This window comes from Orycteropus afer, unplaced genomic scaffold (assembly GCF_000298275.1).
Source record: "Orycteropus afer afer isolate SDZICR_OR568_19922 unplaced genomic scaffold, OryAfe1.0 scaffold00456, whole genome shotgun sequence".
Taxonomy (NCBI): domain Eukaryota; kingdom Metazoa; phylum Chordata; class Mammalia; order Tubulidentata; family Orycteropodidae; genus Orycteropus; species Orycteropus afer.
In genome coordinates this window covers 726752-739897 of record NW_006922043.1, presented here as the reverse complement: position 1 = coordinate 739897, position 13146 = coordinate 726752, and the positions used below count along the sequence as shown (strand labels likewise).

At 50.9% G+C, this 13146-nt stretch overlaps 1 protein-coding gene across 1 annotated transcript in view; it reads left to right on the top strand.

Moving 5' to 3' along the window:
- The window catches only part of COL5A1 (collagen type V alpha 1 chain), a 195452-nt gene that overhangs the window by 68663 nt on the left and 113643 nt on the right, over positions 1-13146 (top strand). The window lies entirely within an intron of this gene.

The following is a 13146-nucleotide window of genomic DNA, read 5'->3' as shown; positions in this document are numbered from 1 at the left end:
TATCTCTCCTGGATCACCCCTTTGCCACCTGGTGACAGGTGACTTGGCCAGCTTCTTGCATGCCCTCACATTCAGGAGGAGTGTGCTGAGGAAGGGCTTTGCAGTGGGGCTGTAGAGGACCCTTTCTTTTTGGATGAGCTGCAAACGTGAGAGGGAATGTGGAGGAGGAGGAGATAGCAAGGTCTGGGCCAGGAGCCAAGTTGGCTTTTAAGTGGTTGAAGGTTTCAAAGGGCAACAAGACCAAGCAGACTATAAAAGTGAGCTTTCTCTGCACATGTCCTGGGAGTGATGCCCTCACAGCCAGCAGCAGGCCCCATCCATGTGTCCACATCCTTACACTGGAGAAGACCTCACGGATGACCTGCCCTTAAGCCCCCTTTCCCAGTGTCTGGCTTTTCCACTGACACACTCTTTCCTGGAGTCTAGCCTTCCTGGCAGGATCAGGCCTCTCTGAGGCATTTCTCTCAGTAATCCACTGAGTGGTCTGGAATCCCACATGGTGAATGGAGAGCCATCATCACCCACAATTCCAAAGCTTCAAGGGGAGAGGGGGCCAAGCCTGGGGTTAGGGCCCAGGTTCAAGTCCTAATGCCCATTTCCCAGGCCAGGACCCTCCCAGGAGCCATCCTTTTCTCCAATGGCTTGTGAAGATCCGCCTGAGCAGGCCAGGCATTGGGCGTGGGGATACAGTGCTACAGAACAGGAGGGCCCAGGACCTTCAAGTCTGGTGTTGGCTCGATGCTGGCCAGGTGGCAGCAAGGCAACAAGCATGCCTCAAAGCACACTGGAGAGTCAGTGTGTACAGTGATGGCAACAATGCAAATGGAACACACTGCTGTCGAGTTGGATCCCATTCACAGCAACCCCTCCTTGGGTTACCAAGGGGGTATCACTATGGAAGTAGATCGCTCAGTCTTCCTTCCAAGGAGTGGCCGGTGGGTTTGAACTGCCAGCCTTCTGGTTAGCAGTCATGTGCCTTAGGCACTACGTCACCAGAGCTCCCACAGTGATGGTGGGGGACACAAATCCATGCGTAGATATAAGCCCTGTGTGCCCTGGTGATGGTGGATCAGGACTCTGTTGGGAAAAATCTCTCTGGGAAGGTTGGTGATGGAGCTGGCACCTTGCTCCCTGATCTGCAGCACACATGTTGTCAGAACATTTACTCTGTTTCTTAGTTCTGTACAGCTTTGTCCATCTGCTTACCTAAACTTCGGCCAAAAGGACCGTGGATGCATTCTAGTGTGTCCTCCCTGCTTTGGGAGGTGGCTGAGAGGGATGAGTTTGTGATGATGGTGGATGTGGGACTAGCTGTACTAAATCCAACCTCATTTTCTGAGTGGCTAGGCTACTGGGAAGCACAAGCTATCTGCTTCAGATACAAGATGAGTGTCACCTGGGGCTAAGAACAGGGGAAGCTGCTACCAGCGAACAGACCTGTGAGCAGTCCCCTTCCTTCATCCCTCCATTCATGGAACCAATAGGCTACTTTATCCCTGACCCACGGAGGGTCTCCAGTTGGTGCTGCTGCTGAGACCCATGTTCTGGGTGTGGGAGGAACATGGTTCAGGAGACATTGGCCAGGATGACCACTCGTCCAAACCTCTGCCAGGGCAGTGCATTCCACCATGGCCACAGGATCGATGCTGCAGCTTAGCTGACCCCTGACCTGTTCTCTGTTACTGCACATGACACCCAGACGTGGGCCTCAGCAGAGCCCCACTGTCTCAGATCCCCTGGCCACCATGCTTCCTGGGGACACAGTGGAACTCCAGTGCAGCTGGCCCCTCTGCAGGTCTGCAGGTGGAGAAACTGGAATCCAGGCTCTGAGGGAGAATGGGGCTGGATATGCAGCAAACACACAGGGTGTGGAAGGAGGACCAAAGCTTCTGTGGCCTCAGTGTCTCGTGCCTGGTGTGGTTTACTCAAGAACTTGATTTCCCTAAGAGAGGTGGCCCAGGAGACATCCACCCAAAGTGTCCAGGGGTCAATGACTCTTTGACTCCATGCTGAACTAGCCTGGGGCAAAGGACAAAGGTCTTGGGGGAAATGTGCATCCCACCCCATATGACCTTTCTCTTTGTTTGAGGGGAGCCACTCGGCTCTTGTGAAGACCTGAGCAGACCCCCATGGCCAGGTGGTGGATGCCTTATCTCAGGCCTGGATTGGTGCTGCAGGGTTGTGAGGCCCTATAGCTGCTTGGCAGGTACCTAAGGTATAGAGCAGGAGTGGGGCAGATGCTGGCTAGAGGTCTGGGTTTTTGTTCTGAGTCTTACTCTCTGAGAACATGGAGGGCCCACCTGGGATTCATTCCCAGTCTGCATTCCCTGGGCTAGCTCTGAGCTTCTCTTGGCAGCTGGGAATGTGGTGCTCTGTTGGGTTGCTCTGTGCAGCCCCAGTGCCCCAAGCAGCTGAGTGCAGGTGGGCCAGTCCAGTGACCCCACTTGTTCAGAAGAACCAGGGTCCCAGAGACTGGAGCTGTGCTTATATAGGCATGCTCCTTTGTGTTTAGAAAGGTGATTGAGCCCTATGGCCTCCTCTGGGGCTAGCCCCATGGTGCAAACTTCATGTAGCCCTGCACCCTAGGACACAGATGGTGCTGATAGGAAACTCACAGTCCAGGAAGGTAAAGCTATGTGTCCAAGGACACATAGCTGGGGTGTGGTAGGGCCACACGGGGCTTGATTCCAGATGAAGAGGTTGTGTGGCCTTAGGACTCAGAGGTCACGGTCCCTTGTGAGGTTGCCTTGTCATTCTTGTACTCAAACTCCTCCTGGTGTCTGTTGAACAGACTCCCAGCTCTCCACTCTGACATCCCTACCTTCCACCTCTCCAACCTCATCCTCATGTCCCTGTGGGCAGCTCACCTTCTGGCTCTGTGGATGTCCTTTTGCCCTGATCCCCATCCTGAAGTCCTCACTCTTTCTGAGCTCCAAAGCTATGAATGTCATGGCTCAAGTCAACCCCTCCTGTCTGCACCTCCCTTAGGTCCTGGTGGTTCTACTCTCAGCCTGGAACCTCTACCCTCCATTCTCTGCCAGCTTTCCTGGCTCACAGGCTCTCGGCCTCTCCAGGATGTCTATCTAGCTGCACCCAGGATGTATGAGGCCTTTGTCCACATCAGGTCCATGATCAGGATTTGAGATGACTCACCATTCTCTGGGCAGCTGAGAATCCTGTATGTCAGACATCCTCTGTGTACCCACTGTTTTATCTCCAGAACCATACCTTGCTTGCTTACAGTTAAATGCTCCTAGGAGCCAATATGTTGGATGTGACTTTCCCCAAACTGAGAAGTACAGATTTTTCCTCCCTTAAGTTAGTTACTCTGTCACTCCCTTTCCCTCTCATGTCCAGTATTTACAGTAAAAATGGCCTGGTTGTGGGCCATAGCTTGTGACCTTGGCTTTGTGACCTTCAAATATGTGGTATTGTAGCCCTACACTGTTTGCTTGAGTGGATGGATGGATGGATGGATGGATGGGTAGGTGGGTGGATGGGTGGGTAGATGAATGGCAGGGCAAATATCACTCAAAATGGAAAGTGATGAAATATACATCACTACATGTGGAGCAGCTCTGGCTTCTAAAATGAATCACACCTCCCCATGTTCCACACCTGTCCTTCCATCTCCCACCCCACCAGGAATGTGTGTTCTGCATAAAAGCAAGAATTGTTCTGATGGTTATTGATTTGCAAGAATACATTGGATTCAGGGCTGTCACATTTGCAGATGATGCCATGTTAATATATTGGTTGACAGAATAAAGACACAAAAAGATTTTTCAGGCTGGGATTATGTTCTGGAACCAAGCAAATGATATACGATAAGGATAAATGTGAATTTCTGCCGTTGGGTTCAAAACAATCAATTGTACAAGTGCAGGCTGAGGAGATGTGGTTGCAGAGTGTTTTGTATGGAAAAACTTAGATGTTTGTAGGTGTCAAACTACACCTACAGTAGTGACTGTCAGTGTGATGTGGTGGTCCTGGGTGGCACTAGAAACAGGGTGGTAAAGGATGTGGAAACTGTGCCATATGGAGGTTGAGTTGAAAAACTGGGAGTCAAGCCTAGTGCAGCACAGGAAGAAGGGAGAAGAGAGATCATGGCCTGAGTGTGGGGGTCTTGTCCAGTGGGGAAGGCCTCAGATGTTGGCAGAATGAGAACAAATGATAGGATATTCATATATGTGAACCTTTTAGCACCCACCTCCTCATTGAGGTTGCAGCTTTGAGGCTACCTCCTACATGATGACTCCCTTGACTTCCAGGCAGAATGAGTTACTCCCTCACCTGTCTACCTTTCAAAGAGCACAGAGGACTCATCCTCAAGACCTGAAGTGTCAACGACACTGGCTTGTCATGATAGTGCTGAAAATGCTAGTTGAATGAATGGAAGAATATGCAGTCAGGGATGATGGCTTTGTGAGGTCTTTCGTGCTGGTGAGGAGTATTCAGGAAAGGCTGGAAACCTTTTACCAGGAATTGAGGACTGTTGATGGTGGTGGTGATGATGGAGTGATGGTAGTGATGAAGATTGTGGTGGTAGGAGTGATGGTGATGATGGCAGTGACAGTGGTGGTGGTGATGGTAGTGATGATGTTGATGATTGTAGTGATGGTGATGGTGATGGTGATGATGGTGACGGTAGTGATGGTAGTTATGGTGATAGTGGTGATGAAGGTGATGATGGTAATGGTGGTGGCAATGTTGTGGCAGTGGTGATAATCATGATAACAACAGTGATGGTAGTGGTTGTGATATTGATGGTGGTGGTAATGATGATGGTGATGGTAGAAGTGATGATGATATTGTTGATGGTGGTGGAGGTGATGGTGGTGAATGTGATGATGATGGAGTTAGTGATTATGATGGTGGTTGTGGAGGTGATGATAATGAAGATGATGATGATCATGTAATGATGATCATAATGGTGATAAGTGGTGATGGTGATGTTGCTGATGGTGGTGATGATAGTGGTGGAGGGGATAGTTGTGATTATGGAGTTGATAGTGATGTGATGATTGGGGTGATGGGGGTGGTGATGATGGTGGTTGTGGAGGTGATGGTGGTGGTGGTGATAGTGGTGGTGATGGTGATGATGTGGTGATGGTGATGGTGGTGATGGAGGTGATGGTTGTGATGATGATGTAATGGTTGTGGTGGTGGTGGTGGTAATGGTTAAATTGTAGTGATGGTGGTAATGATGGTGGTGGTGGTAATGATGTGGTAATGGAGGTGATGATAGGTATGGAGGTGGTGGTGGTTATGGTGTTGGTGGTGATGGTTGTGGTTGTGGTGGAAGTGATGGTGGTGATGGTGGAGGTGATGTGGTGATGGTGATGGTGGCATTGGTGATAATGGAGGCTGTGATTACTAGGCCTTGCCATGTGCAGGCTCACTGCTCAGTGTTCTGCAGGCTCACTGCTCAGTGTTCTGCAGGCTCACTGCTCAGTGTTCTGCATGGGTGACCAATTTAGTCCTCAGGACATAGACTTTGCTGTCCTCATTTTACAAATGAATAACAATCCTTCTGAGATCAAGTTATTTGCCTAAGATTTCACAGCTGATGACAGGGGCCCTCCACTTGGGCCATGTGTTGGTGACAGCCCCCCCCCACACACACCATACTTCCTCTCTGGAGCAGTACCCAGAATCTGGGTCCCTTCCTGTCTGGAGCTTGGCACAGACTTGGTACATCCTGTAGTCAGTGAGGTGTCCCAAGCTCCATGGTCAAAACTGTGCGCACTGCCCATGGACACCCAGGGGAGGAAAGATTGGGGCCTTTTTCATTCATGAGCCAGTAGGTTGTTGTAGTGCAGAGCTTTGTAACTGTGGCTGGGTGCTTTCCATGACACTTAAAACATTACACATGAAACGGCCACAGAGTTGGCACAGAAGGGGCCCTGTGTCCTGTGAGCTTGCTGAGGGGGTGGACATGTCCATCTGGTCCTCCTGCCCTACCCCTGCTGCTGGAGCCAAAGCTGCCTCCTCCTCCTGGCCAGCCCTCTCCAAGTTCACTAGTCTGACTCCCAGTCTCTGTGGGTGGGTCCACCACCTGGGCCTCCATATACCTCCTCTCTGTAGCCAAAACCCAGATGTGATATTTCTCAGCCACACCCCCAGCATAGGCTTGAGTAAACTTGACCCTACACACTCCTGGAGCTGCACTGGCTGGTGGCCCTAGGTGAGAATTTGACTGGACTTGAGGTGGCCACATAATGGGGAGCAGGTGGGGGTGTGAACCAGGGCGAGGAACCTGGGAGAACGACAGCAGGAAGTTGTTTCCAATGCCACTACTCTATTTATTTAACACCCTTGCTAATAGTGTTAAACTCATTCTGAGACTCCACAGCTACTTTGAAATATGGAAACTATGATGTAGACCCCCTCTGGCGAGGGGCACTTTCTTTTTCCATTCTGAATGACTCATGGATAAAAGTATCCAAGCAGGAGTTGAGATTTTAAATGAGGCTTGTTTGGGCCCACAAGAGCATGAAAGGAGAGGGCAATTGGGTGGACTTTTACTTGCTGAGTCTCCAGGGACAGCTGACCCATCCAGGAAATACTCAGTGGACAGAGGAGCCCTCTGGAACTTCCAGCTACTCTGCACTGGTCCTGTCCATCTTGGAAATCCATAGGCCCTAGTGGGAGCCACTGTTCCATGAGGGTGGATATTGATTTGTTTGCTTTGCCCCTGTGTGTCCCTTGCTGTGTCCCTAGTGGGTGCTGAGCCCAGATCATCTCTTGCTGTTGTGATGTGTGATCAGACCCAGAGCACCTGTCCATGGATGTCCAGGCACTGATCTCACCTCCTTGGTGTCTCTGAGTCCTGTTGTCTCTGTCCTTGTCATGGCAGATGAGGAACCTATGTTTGAGGAGGTCTGGAAGTGTGTCTGAGATCCCTCAGCCAATGAGAACACACTGAATATTAACCCAGGTGTGGAGACTCCATGTTAGTGCACGCAATTAAGTGCTTGGCTGCTAATGGAATGGCTGGTGGTTCAAATCCACATAGAGGCACCTTGGAAGAAAGCCCTGGTGATCTACTTCCAAAAAACCAGCCACTGAAAATGCTGTGGAGCCCAGTTCTAATCTGACACACATGGGTTTGCTATGAGTTGGAGTCCACTCAATGGCAACTGGCTTGGCTTTTGTTTGGTGCTGACCCCAGAGTCCCGGCACTCCCTCAGCCCACTTCCCTCCTTCCCTCCATGATCATGAGGCTGAGGATACCCTGTTAGACCCTCTGTGAGCCACAGGGTGGCCTCTGTGCCAGGTGGCCCCGACTCTGCCTGCACTTGGAGGTGCCCATGTGGAGTGGAAAGCACTCTCACCTGCCAGCCTGGTGGACAAGGACACTGGAGAGGGCTGTGGCTGGGGCATGACGCCAGTGGGAAGGCTGGTGTTTCCCTCTGGTTTTCTCGCTCCAAGATGATCATTCTTGCCAACCATCTCCCCTGCAGCCTCGAACAAGCAGCATTTGTCTTCACAAATTATTTGCCTGTCTCATCTTACAGGCATGAATGCTTGCGCTAAAATTAGCCTGCACACTCCACAGGACAAGCTAGAGCACGCAGCTGGGATTCCTGCGGCTCCTGTTTGGGTTGGATAGGGCAGTCTGTGGTGTGGGGAAGTGCAGCACAGCTGGCTGGGGTGGGGTTGGGGGGCATACAGAGTTAAATGGCACTAAAAGGAAATAGAAAAGGGGGCATGTGATTGCAGAGAGTACAGCCCCTCAGAGTGACTCCTGGCTGGGGGGCTCTGCGAGGCATTCCCTGTCTTTGCACACCCACCCGCCCCAGATCTCACAGATCTCCAGTGAAAACTCTGCCATTTCCTCAGTTCATGCAGCCACACAGCCTGGAGGAGATCTCAATTATCGGAAAAGGCAAAACTGACTCCTTCAGCAAAATGCTCCTGGCTCAGCTAGTGCCAAGGATAACACACCCCCACCTGCCTGAGCAGCCGCATGGTTTGCAGGATGCCCAGCGTGTCCCTGGTGGGAAGATTGACCATGGCTGGCTTTGTAGAGTGGAATGGCCTTGATGATCTGGCAGGGCCAGTGAGGAAGGTCAGTGATCAGAGTGAGGGGGATTTTGAGCTGGCACAGGTGTCTCTAGGCAGGTGGTTTTGGGCACCTGCAGGGCAAATGAGTCTTGGGAGTGGCTTTAACATTAGACTGAGTGATTTGAGGGCTGGGCTGGCAATCTGAGATGTAGCCAGGTGTGGCTTAAATGCATGAACACAGGGCTGTGCCTGCTGCTTATGGGGTATGAGGAACCTGTGCGATGGTAAGTGAGCTGGAAGCTGGAAGCATGGCTCACCCTACTGGAGGGGCTGTGAAGATGGGGTATGTGTGAGCACCCCCAAAACTGTGCATCTGTGCACCTGGTGTGAGGGAAGGGGCACAGCTTACCTTCCTGGAGTGGCTGTGAAGATGGAGTATGAGTCTGCACCCCTGAACTGCATGTGTGTGCAGTAAGGATGAGAGAGGGGAGTTGGGGAACCCTCCTGGAGGGGCTGTGAAGATGGAATGTGTGTGAATACCCCAGAACTGTGCATCTGTGCAGTGGGGGATGAGAGTGTGGCCTGGCTCACCTTGGAGAGCTGTGAGGATGAGATTCATGTGAGCACCTGGGACTGCCAGTCACAGAGAGAGACAAGGAAGTTGCCCTAGGGGACATGTGCTAGAGCTGGGTGGAGTGAACCACAGGACCTGTCTGGAGGCATAGCCAGCTCCACTGTGATGTCATCATGGGGGTGGGAGTGATTGTTGGTTATGGGGCACATGCAACATGGGATATGGCTGCCTGGGAGCCCCCTGTGTGAGCCAGTTGGTGTAGACTGCCCAGGTAGATCCATGTCTGGCGCCCCTGGGTACTCAATGCTCTGGCAGACCTGGGAACCTCAGTCATGAAAGTTTTCAGTCTCATTGAGATAGTTTTACAAGATCCTCATCATCAGCCATGCCCACCTTGCCAGGTGCAGGGGATAGCAAGGCCCAGGAGAAAACACCAACCCTAGAGAAGGTGGTCTTGTTCCCCTGGGAGGCAGGCTTGGCATGGGGGCAAGTGGCTCAGTGAGGTAATTCAGCACATGTGTGACTGACTCCTAGGGTTTCTGGAAGCTAGCACACAGAGTGACCCCCCCAACACACATATAACACACACCTGAAGCATTGATCCCTCTTGCTTCTCAAGCTGGGGCCCTGGTGACCTGAAAGCCAGGTTTGTTCTCCACTGGTCAGGGGTGGCAGTGCTTACATGGGAAGGTGCTAGAAGCTGTAGTTTTCCTAAGGCTGTTGTAGCAGAGAGCCACACACTGGGTGGTGGGGGTGGGGGCCTAAAGACTTTCTCCCAGATCTGGAGGCCAGAAGTCTGAATTTAGGGTGTCAGCAGGGCTATGTGCCTTCTGGAGGTTCTAGGAGAGGGTCCTTCTTTGCCTCTTCCAACTTCTGGGGGCCCCAGGTTTCCTTGGCTTATGGCTACATCCCTCCAGTTTCTGCTCTGTCTTCACATGGTCATCTCTGTTGCTTCTCTTCTTTTATAAGGACGCAAGTCATAATTCACTAGGGCCCACCCTACTCAGGTATGACCTCATGCTAACTGATGACATCTGCAAAGACCCTTTTGCCAAGCAGGGTTATGTTAATGGGAACTGGCACTTAGGACTTGAACACATCTTTTTGGAGGACTCAATTCACCCCTCAGGTATCAGGTGTCCTCCTGGGCTGGGTTGGCCTCTGGGTCTGTCATCCTGTCCTTCCCTGCAACACAGAGCAAGGAGGACACATGCTCAACAGAGGGGGGTCCAGGAGACCCCCCCTGGCAGCATATACACACATACACATGCACACAAACATATATGTAATACAGGCACACAAAAGCACATTCATGCATATCCATATATACACACATGCATAGAAACACATGCATATATGTAATACAAGCACAAAAGCACACACACATATACCTAAATGCAAACATATGCATACTTGTGATCAAACATGTGCATATGTAACAGGCACACAAATATACTAAATCACACATACACACAAATAAACAAATACATGCACACACAACAAATGTATACACAAGCACACACATGTACACATATGCACACTGTAGACAACTCAGCACTTGGGTCCTGCTGCTCGGACCTGAGTTTGGAGTTGTGGTTGGGGGATGTTTGACCTTTCAAGGGACTGAAGAAACAACTCAAGGAAAATATTGTAAACAAGTGGAGGGCAGCAGAGAGATAGCCCATAAATCAGCTTCATCCCATCTGGAAGGTGGAGGGGGCAGAAGTGGTGTTTCAGTGTGCATTTCTGGGGTGATCTGTAACCTCTGCCTTCCCAGGGCCCAGTAACCTGGTCACTGATGGGTGCTTAGCAACTGTATTGGAGGATGCAGTGAGGACAAAAGGGTGACTATGAGGAAAGCTTTGAGGGCGGGGCTTTATGCTCACCATCCTGACCAAGGGGTGGAGTATATGTGTGTGTAGGTGACACTCCCAAACTGGAGGCAGCATGAGAGGGAGATCTGGCCAAGTTGGCGGGCCAGCATGTCGGCAGCTGGGGCTTGAGGAGGAGGCAGCAGACCCATGGATGCTTCTGTGGGTACCTGGGGTGCATGTTCTCTAATGTGTGGGGAGAAGTGGTGGCAAGGGAGACAGAGCCCTGGACAAGGACCCAGGTCTTGAGCTGACCTGTCCCTGTACCTCAATGCCACTTTCTCCCAGTCTGGGGCAGAATGAGACCTGAGGTCTCAAGTGGTCCCACTCCCGTGGGACTCTCGTGCACAGGCCCTGGCCCTTGTGCCTCAGTTTCCCTACCTCACGATGGGTGTTGGGATGAGGACCCAAAGAGCTTGGGGTTCTCTGCGAGGCAGGCCCTTTAGCCAACCACTGCAATACAAAGTAAAGCCAAAAAACAAGTCGGTTGCTGTCAATTCAACCCTGCCTCATGGCACCCCCACGTGTGTCAGAGTAGAACTGCTCCATAGGGTTTTTTATGTAAGTCGTAACCTTCTGGTTTGCAGCTGAGCATGTTAATTGTTTGTAACACCCAAACCAAGAAACCAAACAAAACAACATCTCTTGCCATGGAGTTGATCCTGACTCATGGCAGCCCCATGTGTTACAGAGTAGAACTGCTCTATAGGGTTTTCTTGGCTGCGACCTTCCGAGAAGTGGATGATGAGGCCTTTCTTCCACAGAGCAGCTGGGTGGGTTCAAATCACCAACCCTTAGGTTAGTTGTTGTTGTTGTTATGTGCCGTTGAGTCGGACCTGACTCATAGCGACCCCTCCTTGGGTTTCCGAGGCAGTATCACTACGAAAGTAGATTGCCCCATCTTCCTTCCGAGGAGTGACTGGTGGGTTTGAACTGCCAGCCTTCTGGTTAGCAGTCAAGTGCCTTAGCCACTATGCGACCAGAGCTCCTAAGGGTTAGTAGTAGAGTGCAAACCATTGTACCTCCTAGACCCAGGGACTACTAAAGCAAGGGGTGCACCAAGTGCTGGGGTCCACAGCTACTCCCCAAGGGTCCCCAACTTTTCCCTTCCCTCCATTACAGCATTTGGAGATCAGACAAGCAGATGCTGAGTTGCCATGGGAAGGAGAAAATGTTTTATTTGAGTTGATGAAATTTGAACTAGAAGTCATGTTGTACCATAAAAATGCATGGTTTTGATTCATGGTTCCTGTCATGTGGTTGGTTTCCATCTACAGGGAGAGTTTAAAACATGGGCTAGGAGCCTCTGACATCCCAGTGGGGCAGGAAGGGAGGGAGAGAGGAGTGGTGGCTCAGGCAGAGCACAGGAGACCAGAGCAGCCACAGAGATGGGAGAGAGTGGCCTTCCCTTGTGCTCTGGGTGGATGTTGGGAGAAGAATAGACAGGCAGGACTCTGAGGTGTGGGTGAGGGAGGCACTCTTTTGCTCCCCCTTTGTCCAGAAAACCTGACAGCCCCCCTCACTATGGCCCCAGTTTGTCCTGGCACTGGGCCAGAGGAGGGCCAGCTCCAGGCAGTTGTCTGTGGTCACTCTGTGTGCTGTGACTTTCCCCTTGTTGGATGAAGCCTGTGGAAGAATCCATGGTGCTCCCTAGCTGTCTTAAACCACCATCCTTGACTTGTCCATGAAAGGGTAGGGGTTTGGTCCAGCGTGGCAGAGCCCAGCCTTTATGACCAAAGGCCTGCACTCAGGGGGAATGGGCAGTACCTGTGTGTGTGTGTGTGTGTGTGTGTGTGTGTGCGCATGCACCCGTGTGTGTACATTGGGGGAATGAGGTGTGCTTTGCTGAAATGCAGGCAGCAGGTGCTCAGGTGATGGGAAGAGCATGCATTTATGTCTGCTGCTCAGTCCCAGCCTGGAGGGACATGAGGACAGAAGGCGACACATCTGGAGGACATCTGTGGGTGTTTGGAGACCTTTAGCCACCCCTGGAGCTGCTCTTAGAGCCCTGTCAGGGATATTTTGAGGGACATGGACCCCCCATGGGCCTGAAGTCCTGCCTTTGGGGGTTCCTTTAGGTCAGTGAAGCATGGCTCCTCCCCCATCCTTTTTTTGAGGCAAAATTTACATCTTATGAAATCGACCATTTTAAAACATACAATTCTCTGCCAGTTAATACAGTCGTAGTTGTTTAACCACCATTTCTACCTAGTTCCAGAACATTTTCACCACTCAAAAGCAGACCCTGTACCCATTACACAGTTGCTCACCATCCTTCCTCTTCCCAGCCCCTGTCAACCACTAACCTTTGTCTATCTCTATGCATTTATCTGTTCTAAATATTTCATATAATTATGATCATATAACATGTATCCTTATGTGTCTGATTCATTTCATGCAGAATCATGTTTTCAGGGTTCATCCTTGTTGGCTGAACTTAATTTTTCTTTATTGTTGAGTAATATTCCACTATGTGGATGGGCCACATTTTGTTTATCCATCACCTGCTGATGGACACTTGGGGTATCACCACCTTTGGGCTCTTGTGAATAGTGCTGCAGTGAACATTGGTGTACACATGTCTGATTGAGTGAGTCCCTGCTTTCAAGTCTCTTGGGTATGTTCCTTGGAGTGATGTTCCTTGGATTGGAATTGCTTGGCCATATTGTAATTCTGTGTTTAACTCTTTGA